This window comes from Physeter macrocephalus, chromosome 2 (genome assembly GCF_002837175.3).
Source record: "Physeter macrocephalus isolate SW-GA chromosome 2, ASM283717v5, whole genome shotgun sequence".
NCBI classification, from domain to species: domain Eukaryota; kingdom Metazoa; phylum Chordata; class Mammalia; order Artiodactyla; family Physeteridae; genus Physeter; species Physeter macrocephalus.
The window spans coordinates 64,148,868-64,163,632 of NC_041215.1; positions in this window are offsets into that span (position 1 = coordinate 64,148,868).

A 14,765-nucleotide genomic window follows, 5' to 3' on the forward strand; every position below is an offset into this window, starting at 1 on the left:
TGTGGCCTTTCAACAAGTATTTTTCAGTGCTCACACGGTGCTTCTGAGTTCACTAAATATTTCAAGGGCGAGGCAGATGATCTGGTATCAATTGGCAGGTCTGCCAGGTACTAGATGCAACACCTCAGGCAAGTCACCTTCTCCGAGCCAGGGGTCCATCATCTATAAAAGAGCTAACACAACTTACTTCTGAGGGTGTTGGTATTCGAGGTAATGTAGATAAATGCCTGGCACGAGAGCATTGCTCAATAAATGGCAACTATTATTACAGTGATTATCAGAAAACATGGAACATGTTCTCTCTCTTCTTTGAATTCAGTATAAAGATAATGAGAATATATATATATGTATATGTATATACACATACATGGCTGAGAATCTCTGAGAATCTATGTTGAAAGTAATTATAAGGTTAACATGGTTTAAATTATTTGATCCAAATGGTGATTCAGGTCAAACAGATGTTACCTGTGAACAAATCTTCATGTTGTAAATACCTGTTATTAAGTCCTGCAGGGAATTCCTCTGCCACCATGTCGATGTAGAGTTAGTATGCAGAGACTTTATATCATAGAATACTGTTTTCCTTCCCAGGGTAGTTCATAAATTACCTAGATCAAAATCCCTAATGGGGGCAGGGGGGATGTTAAAAAGCAGTTTCCTGGGCCCACCTCAGACTACAGTTTCAACATCTCCAAGTTATGGAGTTCAAGGATCCCAATCTTAAATAAAAATGATGGTGATTCTTAAGTACATTGAAATTGTAGAACCTCTTCCTAAAGCAAGAGCGACAATGATCATTCTAATTTTGAGTCATTTCCAGCCACCTTCCCTCTCCCACCACACAGAGCCAGGCCCAGAAATGCAGCAATTGCTTGTGAGACAGAGCTTTGGGTCTGCTTGTTCTAGCTTCTCTTCCCCATACCTCTGTTCTCTTGCTTTGCATAGGGTTTAGTTAAGGTTGGACCATCATCAATACCCTCTTTGTCCACAGGAGACACTCGCTTGGTTATAGTTTGTTGTAAGAGGGTGGCCATTCATTCCAGTTTGCCTGTGGCAGCCCCAGAGTGCCCAGCATAGTTATTACAGCACTTCTTTTCATTTTTAAAAGTGTCCCAGTTTGGGCTTCCCTGGTGGCGTAGTGGTTGAGAGTCCGCCTGCTGATGCAGGGGACGCGGGTTCGTGCCCCGGTCCGGGAGGATCCCACATGCCGCGGAGCGGCTGGGCCCGTGAGCCATGGCCGCTGGGCCTGTGCGTCCGGAGAGGCCACAACAGTGAGAGGCCCGCATACCGCAAAAAAAAAAAAAAAAAAAAGAAAGAAAAGTGTTCCAGTTTGAATGATTAATTAATTATATTATTACCTTAGGTCTAGAGGAACTTTGACTAGCACCTGTAGGACACGAAAGAGGACTGGCAAAATATCTTAGACGTGTTATTCTTCCGTAAGAAGGATAACCCTAAATACCATCAGCAACAATGAGGAGGTGCTTTGGGCTGAACTGACATAGGAATGATCAAAGAAAATTGTTTTCTTTCAAGTTATTCTATAAATTAGCATCAAGAAAAGAAAGGCTTGGAAAAGCTACACCTCTAGACTGGTTAATATCTCCCCTCTCAATGAAGCAGCTGAGCAAAAAATCACAGATCTTGGCACCATATAGAGTTAGATATTATCTACCTTTCTGCTTACTGGCTGTGACCCTGGGCAAGTTATTCAATCTCTCTGAACCTCACTTTAATCATATGTGTGAAAGATAATAAGGCTACTTCAATTGTGAGGATTTCATGAAATATGTGTAGAAAGTACCTGGCACCATGATTAGGTGCTCAATACTGGTAGTTCTGCCATTATTCTTTCCATCATAGCCACTCCGCACTGTAATTCCACCAAAGAGACATGACTTTTAAAGTAACGAGTCCTTGCAAGAGGAGTCATGAGGGTGCTGTGGAAATGGGAATAGATTCTAGGATATGAAAACTTTCTTTCTTCCTCCTTCCTCCTTCCTTCCTTCCTTCCTTCCTTCCTTCCTTTCCTTCCTTCCTTTCCTTCCTTCCTTCCCTTCCTTCCTTCCTTCTTCCCTTCCTTCCTTTCTTTCTTTCCTTCCTTTTTTTCTTTCCTGACAAACTCAAAGTCACAAACTTTTTTTTGGATGGAAAGAAAGTAAAGGGATAAAGGGATGAGTAGTGACAGAAGACCGATCAAGAAAGGCATAATTAAAAAAAAAAGAAAGGCATAATTATAATCCTGGGTGAGGTGAAAACAAAGGAAGAAAGAAGGAAAGGAAGGAAGGAAGGGAGGGAGGGAAGGAGGGAAGAAAGAGAGGGAGGAGAGAAAGAAAGAGAAAAGACGGTGATGAGATGCAATCACTAGTCAGCCAAAACCTGACTAGAATTTGGCCTGAGAACTTCTGTAAGGGGTGCTGCTAGATTTTTTGGGGGGGGGGCGTGGGTGGGGTGGGACATAGTCCATCCTATGGAAATGATGCTACTGTTCATCTAACTGTTGTCTCTCAGCTATCCAGACTGCTGTTTGGGTGGGCGGGTGGAGAAATACTATTCTGTTAAAACTGAGAGCTTTGAAGTGGAGACAAACACAATCTGGTAGTATTACAGAGGCATTATTCACCCTGATGACTCACTCTCTTTGGCTCCTGCACAGCAGAGAGAAGAAGTAAAATCAGTGACCTTGAAGATGTTGGCCAAGTATAGATCCAGCCTTAAGGCCTGATTTTTCAAATGATCACCTATGTGTGTGTGTGTGTGTGTGTGTGTGTGTGTGGAGAGAGAGAGAGAGAGAGAGTAGGGAATACATGTTAAAGAGTAAGAATGTATCGTGAGCAATTCTAAAAGCCAATATAAAAACTCTTAATATTTAAACAGCTAACACAAGTAAATAACAAGTACTTACAAAGAAATAACCACTGTGTGAGCAGGTCTCAGCTCAAAGCATTGAAATGGTAGTTCAGTGTAAGAACGTTTAAAATAATCTTTCTTAGCTAGGAGTTGAATGTGAAATCCAGTCCCAGTCCTGGATTCAAATCTCTCTCATCATTTCCATTCATCATGACTCCATGAATCCAGTTTGCTGAAGGTAATGTTTTCTGTTTTCCAAGCCACACACTGCTCAATGCTCAGAGCCCTACAGACAAAATTCAAACAGATTCAGTCCCCAGGCCTTTGACAACATGCAATGGAAAGCAGAAAATAATAAAAGGATGCATCAGAACATACAGATGTGCAGGCAGCTGCACAAATGGCAAACAGAGTCATGGCATTAGACCAGATGGTCCCTGTGGGCTAGTGAAAAATTATTGACATGGAACCCAGCAATAGTTTCAGTTGCTAAAGGTAGGTAGTCTTGGAACTGTACATTGAATCCTCAAAGAAAAATAAAAGGAAAACCGTGAAGTTATTTGAAGCTAATCCAAAAAAGGAGAACTGCAGGAGTTAAGTACTGAACAGCTAGAATAGAAAGGGTTTCAGTTACAGAGTGTGCTACATGGGAAAACCAGGGCATGTAGTGGATCACAGCATTGTAAATAAACCTTGAAGAATCTCAGACTGCTCACCATGTTTGTATAGACAAAGACAGAGAGTTGGAATGAAAGGGTTATAAAAGATGGCTTAAAGGTAGACTTGAGACAACTAGCCTCATATAGCTCGTTCTTGGTGTAAGTTTCCCAAAGTTACAGTTATGTTTTGGGTTATATTTGTCCTTCAGTGTTTCTACTTTATATAACATTTTTACTTCTCTTGGGTGCATGTAAGTTATAGGAAGTAAGGTGCTGTTTGCTCAGAATTCATAACTATACTTAAACAAAACTCTTAGGGTTTCTTCTCTGCAATTAGCAGGAACCCAACTCAAAACAGCCCAACGACGGCTTCCCTGGTGGCGCAGTGGTTAAGAATCTGCCTGCCAGTGCAGGGGACATGGGTTCGAGCCCTGGTCCAGGAAGATCCCACGTACCGCGGAGCAACTAAGCCCATGTGCCACAACTACTGAGCCCACGTGCCACAGCTACTGAAGCCCGTGTGCTTAGAGCCCGGCTCCGCAACAAGAGGAGCCACCGCAGTGAGAAGCCAGCGCACCGCAATGAAGAGTAGCTCCCACTAGCCACAACCAGGGAAAAACCCGTGCACAGCAACGAAGACCCAATGCAGCCCAAATAAATAAATAAAATAAATTAAAAAAAAAAAAAAAAAAAAAAGAACAGCCCAACAAAAAGGGAGACTTTATTAAGAGAAAATTCATGCTTTTCCCAGATCCCAAGAACTGAAATGTAGGTGGGTCTCAAAAACAACTGGAACTACACAAATACCATGAGTGTTCTCTATCTTCTGTCTTTGTTTTTCCATCAGTCTGCTTCACTCCATCCTCTTGCTGACTGCTAACCTGCTGATGGCGCTCACCGTTGAGTTAACTCAGGAAATACAATTGCCAGCACCTTTCTTTCATTTCAGAAAGCAGCAAGACTGAGCTTGAATATCTCAGTCTAATTCCAAACTCCTGGGGAAGGACTATGATTGGCCCATTTTGGGTTAAGTACCCCCCCACCCCAAATGAACTAACTGTGCCCAGGTAGTCACATTATATTAACTTAGCTATCATCATAACAATCTTTGTTTAGGTATAAGGGACAGTCATACCTAGAAAAGGATGTTATTGTCTAGACAAATGATATCTGTATATCAAGATGCTTTCAGCTAGAAGTAAGAGGATATTTATTATCTTACATAACAAAACAACTTGTCTGAAGTTTGGTGAGTCTGAGAGTCAAGTCAATTCAATTCAACCAATATTTATTGATCATCTTCTATGTGCCAGTATTTCTTTATGTGCTGGAGATGTCTGAGTGAATACAGCAGACAAAAATCCCTGTGGTTGGTTAATTCAGGGACTCAACAACATTAACAAGTTACCAGGGTTTTTGTTTTTTGGGTTTTTTAACTCTGCCAAACCCAGCATGTCAGCTATAACAATCTCTGACAAGAGAAGTAGAACTGAGACACACAAGTTTTAGTCATTTACCTAGAGTCACACAATTACTAATGGAGGAATCATGAGCCTAGATTCTTAGCTGGTGTGTAGTGCCGTTTCTTGCCCTAGGGCTGGAGGGGTCCAACCTCCCTGATGCATATGGTTGCCTGATACCCAAACAAAATCAGGGGTCTATGAGCCAGAAGTAGGCGGGGGATGCTTCTAGAGAGGGAACTACCATGACTTCTACAGCCTGTTGCACTGAGATTTCTTGGCACAAATGTATCTCTGGGTCTTAAAATTGACACTCTAATTATTATCCAATTATTTATTGGTTAGACGCTCTCCTAGAGGTCATGGTTAGGAGATCAGGAGAGAACCTGGGGTAGCACACACAGAATCAAGGCGTCTGTCAATCAAGGTTTCTATTTGCAAAGGCACTGACCAACACAGAAGCGGTGATGGCCAAGTTAACAGGCAGTTTTCCTAAAAAACAGAAGTTTGATATGGCAGAAAGCATGCAAAAGCTGGAATTTAGAGGCTCTGGGTATAAGTCCCTACGATGGAACCGTCAGAAAGTTCTTAAGGTATGTTGGGGCATCATTTTGGCAGAGATTGAGGAAAACTGTCTTCATTTGTCTTTAACCAAGAAAGGTGCTTTTGAGTCTCAAGTTCCCAACCTTGATTTAGGTGACTGTTATTCAGGGGTGGGACGTAGGAACTTCTGGGAAAAACATAAATTTAAACAGAATTTAGATAAACTTTAATAATGTAGGAGGAAGAGGAATCATAGATAATTACTTCTATGAAATACAAACTGGAGGCATAGCAACCTATATTAAGAACAATAATAACCTTTGTATTAAGAGACAAGGAAGTCATCAGAAAAGCTGATAAATACACAGAGAAGACTCAATCATATTTGCAATGTTTTATTTAATATACTGAGTAGTGGGCACATGAGTGTGTGTTGTATTATTCTCTATGCCTTCTTTTATTATTTTCTGAAATATTTCATTAACAAAAATAAGTTGGGTATCATTTTGCTTGTTTGGAATCTGTTGTTTGTAATTTGTTGAGTTATCATTAGTGAGCAGAGAGGTGGAGAAGAGGATTCGAGGTCTGATGCTTCCCTTCTGCAAGAAGAAAGGACAAGATCTTGGGTCCCTGATCTTAGATCATCATCGATATTCCTCATATCTTTGCAGTCATGGTGCTGCCTTCCTCTCCCCTGTCCCCTGCTCCCTTGCAATTTTTTTCCCTTTATATTTGGGAATTCAGTTACATCCTACAATTTGCCACTGCCCCAACCACACCAAGGAGTGGGTGCAGCAGAAATTCAATATCCACTGGTATGTGTCATTGTTCCTGAGTCAACTTTGCTTTTCAAAAACACAATATGTTATTAAACAAAATCTTTCTTCTGTTCTGAACAACAGACTAGTGGTTGGTTTTTTTTAATACAGATTTAAGAAAATAGTATACATGCCTAGTCCACTCAAAGGCTAATCACCTGCCAGAGTGTACTGAGAGTTGTTAGGGTGGGTTCCCCCCTACTACCAATTCCAGTTTTTGAGTCATATAATGGCAACGTTTTGCTATAAAAATGCTAACTTCTCTTCTGTTGTGCTTCTGCTGTTATTCAAAAACAGCCAAATGGATGTTATTGAAATCCGGTCCCAAAAAAGGTTGAAATTGCTCCCCAGCTGGGCCTGAGACCCTGTGTGCCAAATTTCAGCCTAAAGAGAATTCTTATATTTGAGTCACTGTGAGCAGCTGAAAATATGAGGTTTGGGGTGGAAATGCTAACAGATTCTTAACTATCATTTTGCAAACCATGTGATTATAACACAATGCAAGCCTCCTCTGGATCAACTCTCTGGCAAAAGCAACAGAAACAAGACGTCTGGGCCCCAAAGTTCTGCCTTTACAAGCTTCTGCCAGGCTAGCAGCAGGCGGGGAAGGCCTGGCGATGACATTGCCAACATTTCCGTTCTTGCTGAGGTTAAAAGATGGGCCCCCTGGTGAATTTCTGTTAAATAACAGAAGTGTGTGCAGCTCATTCCTTTACAGTGCTCCTTGGAACACGGGTTTATGGTCACCCTTGCTTGTTCTGGAAGTGTTATCGCCAACACCACGGTGCTTGGTTCCAACCAGACACGAATTGTTTGCTACCTCTAGTCCCACTGGCTTAGTCATGCTTGCTCCCATTCCAACTTGGCAAAAATGCCTGCATGGCTTGGCCACTGGCTTCTATCATCTGGCATTTAAACGTGAGCTGAACCTCTCCTTAGTAACGTCCGGGGCCACAAAGATGCTTTAGCTCCAGGCTTCAAGCACATGTTCCAGGCAATGAATGCCCAAATGTAGGTAGAGTCTCCAAAGGCTGATCCATTCATGGACGCATCACATGATGGAGAGGCGATCAAAGCTTCTCAAGGGCAGCCCCCCAGAGTGCTGTTTCCAGAAGGGTCCCTCATCACACCTCCCATAACACTCAGCTCTCTCTGGGGAACGTGAGAGAAAACTTTGCTCCCAAAGCCCAGTTAGAAGGTGGCTAATCTGTTTCTGCCACTTACCAGCCAGTCTACTTTGGGCAAGACATTTAACCACACTGAGCCCCAGTTTCTTCACTATAGAATGGGGATAGCACCTGCCTTCTATCCAGTTGTAAGGATCAAAGAATGTGAGAGTATTTCTTAAATTGCAATGCACTGTACACATTTTTGATAGTGTTATTATCTCCAGAATCTCATTATAATGTCAAAGTTCTAATCTGAGTTAAAACTATTTTTTAAGTCAATAGGACTGGATTGAAAAGATCTGCTCCCATTAGAAATAGCAGGCCACAGGTTCTAAGAATCAGTATTTATCAGATGCCTCATATAAGCTCAGTTCTCTGTTAGGGGCTATAGAGGATACACAGAAGTGAAGACATAATCACTCACTTTAAGAAGAATATAATTTAGCAGGAGACATAAGATACTTGATAAGTAGAGACAGATACTCTAGATATAGTATCAGTTCAGAAGTGGAGAGGAGTGAGGAGGGCTAGAGAAGTAGGGGTGGCTTCACGGGAGATTCTATTTGTATTTATCAAGATCCCTTCTTTAGTGGATTTGATCTTCTACCCTCCATGTGGTTTTAGCAGGTTTGCCAGTCACAATACCATTGTGGGATTGTAACGCAATGCAAACCTCAACTGGAGCAACTCTCTGGCTAGAGATGAGGGCTTAGGCCCCAGGCTTGGTTACCACAGTAGCCCACCCTTCTAGCTGGAATGACTGAATGTGGGAATGGCACGTGATCCAAATCAGGCCAATGAAAAATCTTCCCCAAGATATTATAGTCTATAGTGGAAGACGGTATTTAAGGTGAGGGCTTCAGCCATTTTGGCAAGTTACTCAGTTTTCCTGAGTCTCTCCCATGTATACATGTTATTAACCTTCTGTTCGATTTCTCCTGTTTAAAAAAATCAGGTGACTGAAGGACACACAGAGCAGGATAACAAGTCAGTGGGGTGCTGGAACTGGCTCACATTTAGTGGGCTCATCTCTTCCCACTTCCTCATGCACTGACATCATGCAGTAGCTTGAAGTTGGCCAGCGTGGTAATGTTTACACCACGGAAATTGGCGGATGCTTTAAATCAGGTCTTTTTTTTTTTTCCTCCTTGGAGAGCCTCCCTAGTAAATGCTATTAAATATTTACCAGGATACCACTGGATAACATTTTTATAAATATTAAAATATTTAAAACACAATATACCACAGTAACCATATAAAGACAAGTATTTGGTGTGATAAACACATTCAGGATAATGAATACTTCTTGAGAGGTAGGCAAGGAATGTGATTAGGGAGGTATACACAAAGGCTTCAATTGATCTTAAAATGTTTATTTCTGGAGCAGGTATGTGAGTGTTAGTTATTTTATACTCTGTGCTTTGTGTGTTTTTCTGAAATATTTAGTAAATCAGTGAGATATGGAAGCCAGTATTCCCATACGATACAGTTACATGGGTAAGGCAGGGGGAGGCACTACACTTAGTCTCTATCCTTGTGCCATCCTGCTAGCTTGGCAGTGATGGGGGGATCTGTGGCTCTCAGGTTTGGTGACTGGGTGGACCAAATGAATCTTCAGTATCTCTGGGGCTGCATGCAGGTGCCACATTTGATTTTGAGGTTTCAAAAGAAAGAAGGAGTAAATGACACAACAAAGAGGTGGGATGATCTGAGGGGAATCTTTCAGGAGGTTAGCATGACCATTTCTGGATGACCCTTTTGCTCTTTCTAACTGACTGCTACAGGCCACGCAGCAGGCTGAGGGGTATATTTGGTTACAGGCAGCAAACAGAACTTATATTGTTTAGGTGCCTGTTTCTAGTCAACTTGGGTCATAAAAGAACTCAGCTTCTTCTAGCAAGAGGCACGTGTAGAGAATGTTAAAGGCAGATTTACAGCAAACCTAAGTCACGAGAAGCTAGGAGGGGATGACTGTCACTGGGGGAAGATGTCTTATTGGATTTCTACTTGGATTTCTGGCATGTTTTCATTCCTAGGTGAGGTGGACTAAAGTGCCTGTTTTAGTTCCATTCCCTTTGCTCTTGAAAGCAAGTTAATAAAGCATTTATAGGCTGATCTGGATTTTGTACTTCACCCTGACCTCCCTCCTCTCCTTCCCATTTAGTGACACTTAGTTTGCTAAACATGCCATGCTGTTTCTGCACACACTGTTCTGCCTGGAATCCACTACCCCACCCACAGTCCTTCTCTTTCTTTAAGCTCCTCCTGTGTGAAAACTTTCCTCCCACCCCTCCACGTGAGTAGAGTTTGTCTCCTCTGGCCCTGCTCTTCCTAAGATGTGCCTTCATCATTTTTCTTTTCACACAGCATGGTAGTTACCGTTCATAGGACCAGATCCCCTACTGTAGTACTGAGCTCCTTTGTGACAAGGATCCTGTGTTATTTAACTTTCTATCCCCAAGGCCTAGCATCATCTCTTTTACTCTATCTTTTCTCTTTAAAATGTCTGCTAACACCCATGCAGAATTCAGTTGTAGGCAAAGAAGCAAGTCAAGGGGGGTGGAATATGCCAAAGACAAGGAAATGGACGCTAGTCAGCACAAAATCCTAATTCCATTCATTTGTGGAACTTCACTTGACCGAGTGCAGTTTGTGGAAAATAAACCACCCAAGACACAAAGGCCTGAGGCACAAAGAAGGCAGGGGTGCAGGGATAATAACACATCTCCTGGTACCTCTCTTTCCCCTTCCTCTGTGAACTTCTTCTGCTTCTTTTCTATGCCTCCTGACCTGGTCTGGAATCTCCTCAATTGTTGTCAATAGCTAACTATTTCATGTGTGTAATGCCCTGAATTCTGTTCTTAACACAACACTAGTAGGTTCCACTAATTAATTAAATTGTACTTCACAGACTTGGAGTCAGGTCGCTTGAATACAAGATGCAAATTTATGCAACATATGCAAATCACTCATGTTCTCAAATTCCATGAACAAAATCTGGTAGCCTTGAGATAAAAAAGCCCCTGCCAAGCATCATCTCTTCTAATTATTGCTTAATTCCACCCCCACCCCACCCCCCTTTAACATTGAACTAACACTTTCAGGCTTGGCAGAAACTGGTAGACATACAATGAGAGTCAGTTATAAACACGACGTTCCTTAAGGGCAAAGACCCTGTCATCTATTTTATGTTCTCCAGTGGCTCCTAATATACTATCGAGCACACATAGTCTTGCATGTTACCACCAGTCCTGACTACTAAATCAGGGATGATGCAGATAAATAAAAGTCAGGAGCCCTGTAAGCTCTGCAAGGCATGGCAGTTAAGTCTAGGAATAAGGAGATGGTGACCTGCCCTGTTGAATACATGTGGCTACAGAAATTCAAGTTAATTAAACTTAAATAAAATGTTCAAGTTCAGTTCTCAGAATAGCCACATTTCAAGGGTCTAGTAGCTACGTGTGGCCGGTGACTTTCTTATTGGGCAGCACAGATACAGATCATTTCCATCATCACAGAAAGTCCTGTTAGACAAAACTGATCAAGATCCTTGCTCCTCAAAGTGTGGTCCTCTGACCAGCAGTATGGTATTGCCTGAAAGCATATTGGAAATGCAGAGTCTCAGGCCCTACCCCAGGTCCACTGCATCAGAATCTGCATTTAAACAAAATCCCCAATTCATTCACATGCATATTTGAGTGCAAGGCATTGGTCTACATCTAGAATAGAAATCAGGGGTTCTCACAGTTTAGCGTGCATCAGAATCATCTGGAGGGCTGATTAAACACAGATTGCTGGGCATCAATATGAGAGTTTCTGAATCAGTTGGTGTATTAGTTTCCTAGGGAGGCCATAATAAATTACTATAAATCCGATGGTTTAAAACAAGAGAAATGTATTCTCTTCGTTCTGGAGGCTAGAAGCCTGAAATTAGTGTTGGCAGGGCTATGCTCTCTCTGAAACCTTCCTTGGGTAGGAAGGAATCCTTCCTTGCCTCTTCCTAGCTTCCAGTGGTTTGCTGGCCATCTTTGATGATTCTCGGCTTGAAGCTGCATAACTCCAACCCCCACCTCCATCACCATATGGCATTCTCCTCTCACGTATCTGTGCCTCTGTGTCTGTCTCTTCTTTTAAGGACACCAGTCATATTGCATTAAGGGCCCATCCTACTCCAGTATGACCTCATCTTGACTTAGCTAATTACATCTGCAATGACCCTATTTTACACTCTGACGTACTAGGGGGTTAAGACTTCAACATATCTTTTGCGGGGGGACATAATTCAACCCATAACAGGGGGTCTAGGGTGGAACCTGATAGTGTGCATTTCTAACAACTTCCCAGGTGATGCTGATGCTGCTCCAGGGACCACACTTTGAAAACCACAGGGTCTAAAATATCTACAAAGCAGAACTACACAGAACTAAAAGTTGGATTCTATTATAGAAACAACTGTGCTCAACTCCCCAAATGTGCAGAATTCCATTTTAAAGCACGCTTGAAAGATTGCCATCCAGCCTGTGTGTGAATACTTCCAATGACAGGGTTCTCATTACTAGCAGAACAGCCTTCTCCACAGCTATGCCTGTGAAAATTCACACCCTTTGAACTTTCTGAATATCTGATATATCTAGATATATCTAGATATCTGATGGCAGCTGAATGTCTCAATATTGAACTCTACATTTCCCCTGTGTGACAGAGTTCTCAGAATCCTCTAGATTCTGGCTTGCTCCTGAGGGCACACTTGTTGAAGTTTTTAGGGGTGATAATCATACATCCTATTGGTTATGAATTAATTAGAAATAGACACAGGAATCCAACAGATGAAGATCAAATGGTCAGCTTAATTTCCCGTAAATGCACAGTGAGAGTAGAACCTGGACCTTGACCATGATCAGCCTTCCTACTAAGCCCCACCTAATTGAATTAATCTGACACAGTCAGATACAGAGAAGCAGGACAACAGAATCTACACTATTGGGCAGGGCTTTAAGGGTAAGAGTTACAGCTGTTACCACATAAAGAAAGGTATCACCGATAGGAGAGGACAGGTTTTCCTGAAAGAGAAGAAAGGAAAGCTACGTAGCTTCTCTTCCCCCAAACCCACCCATCCAATAAGACTTTCCTCCTCTGACCAGATTTAGTATCTGTTTAGCATTCATCTCCGCTATTTTCCTCCTTTCAAAAAGAACCCCGATGTTACTTACATAAGCCCTTCTCTTTCATGTTGCCTAAATGTCTCAGGAAGCTGATCCTATTCTCAACTCAAGCCAGTAAGAGTAACTCTAATCCCCTTGGCAAGTGATTGCTTCCAGAATGTAAGCTTAAGCCAATCAGTTCACGGCATTATCCTAGAGCCTGCTGTTGGACCAGGGATGGGTGCATGATACAAACTAGCTTAATTAGACTGAAGGTGAGAACTTTTATTCACTGGTTGGAAGAGAGATTTTCGAATGAGGAAGCATTCTGTCCCAGGACTGATGGTAGCCATCTTCTAAGCACAAGAGGAGATGGTCTGAAGAAAAAGCCTCTACCCAGAGGCTGGAAGAGTTCAAAGTAGAGCAGAGATATAGATCTCTGGCTCCAATTATAACATGTTTGTGCTACCTTTGAATTTATTATTATTATTATTCTGAAAGACACAAATTTCCTAATTGTTTAAGCTAGTTATGTCAGTGTTTCTGTCATCTCCAGGTAAAATATTTCTCAACAATAAAATACTCAAATGTTATTCCCACGGGTTAGAAGTTGCCTCATGGAAACCTAAAGTAATAGAATTAAGTCTCCACCTACCAATGCTCCACTTCAATTCATTAATGCTGCTCTTAAAGTTATGTGCCCTTCGCTGGACAGATTACTCCAGACACTGTGCTACATCAGCTCCTAGGACCCAGCATGGTACCTGCCACAGAATACACTCTAAGCAATCATTTATTGAACATATGCAGCTGGAGACTGCATTAACATTTTTAGCAGACACATAATAGTTGTCATATTAAGTTCAGATGAAATAAAACTCCAGAACATTTTTTATATAAATTTATGTCAAAGCTGTCTGTCTCTACCCTGTATCTGAGCAGCTGCATTGTGTATGGAGTTTTTTTTGAAAAATTTTTAACCTAAATAAAAACCTTGAAATTTACTGCAATTCAAAAGATTCTAAGAGAGTCCAGCCTGGGTCACACTCAGTTGAGATGATTTTTAATTGGGGCTCCATCGTTTATCATGTCAGCTACTCTTCCTACTTTGGTAACAACTTCAAAAGAGATATGCATTCCTTCTGCATCTTCATATGAATCAAATAGCAAAATGTGGACTGAAACAGCAGCAAGAAGAGAGGACGGACTCGAGGTTCCTCAATGTTTGCCAGAAGTAACCACTCTATTTCTCTCCTTGCATTCCTAACTTGGCTGGTAAAATAAGAACTTTTGCCCTTCCAAAAATGTCAGGATCATAATGTCTACCACTTCTAGTCCACTCCATCTACCTCCAGCCATGCTTGCTGAATTTTGGAGAAGGCAATGAAATGCCTGCCTGCCCAAGGCCTCTCTGAGTTCTTTGCAGTCTCACTCAGTCTCTCTGCTCAGGACGCATAAAATCTCCTCCTCCACCAAGCTCTGAGCTGCCCCCTAGGGGGAAGCCCGCAGTGGTCCAGCTAAGCCTATGACTGGACAGGGATATTTAACTGTGTGAGCACTGGAATATTAGGAATGATTAGGGGATAGCTTGTGGGCACATAACCAGCCATATTCTCCAATCAGTTTTACCGAAAACATAGCTGAGGGTTTTTTCTCTATCAGGTTGATATCTGCATTTATTTATCTGTTGCTTCAGAATTTATACAGGTAAGAACAACTTATTATTAATAAACTGTTTCCAAAGCTCAATCTTAAACAATGCTCTACGTTTGATTGTTCAACGGATTCAAATCCATCAAAATACATAGCTATTGAGGTCTTCAACCTTATCAAGATTAAAGCAGGTCTATGATATTCCCCTAAATCTGACAATAGTCCACCTCAAAAGGGAAAAGACATGACTTTGGTACGACTTATTTTGAGTAAACTCATCATAATTTGAAATGATTACTTTCTTAGTTCGGACCGCTATAACAAATTACCATAGGCCGGCTGGCTTAAACAACAGAAATTTATTCCTCATAGTTCTAGAGGCTGAGAAGTCTAAGATGAGAGTGCCAGCACGGTCAGGTTCTGGTGACAGCTCTCCTCCTGGTTTGCTATCTTCTCCTTATGACTTCAT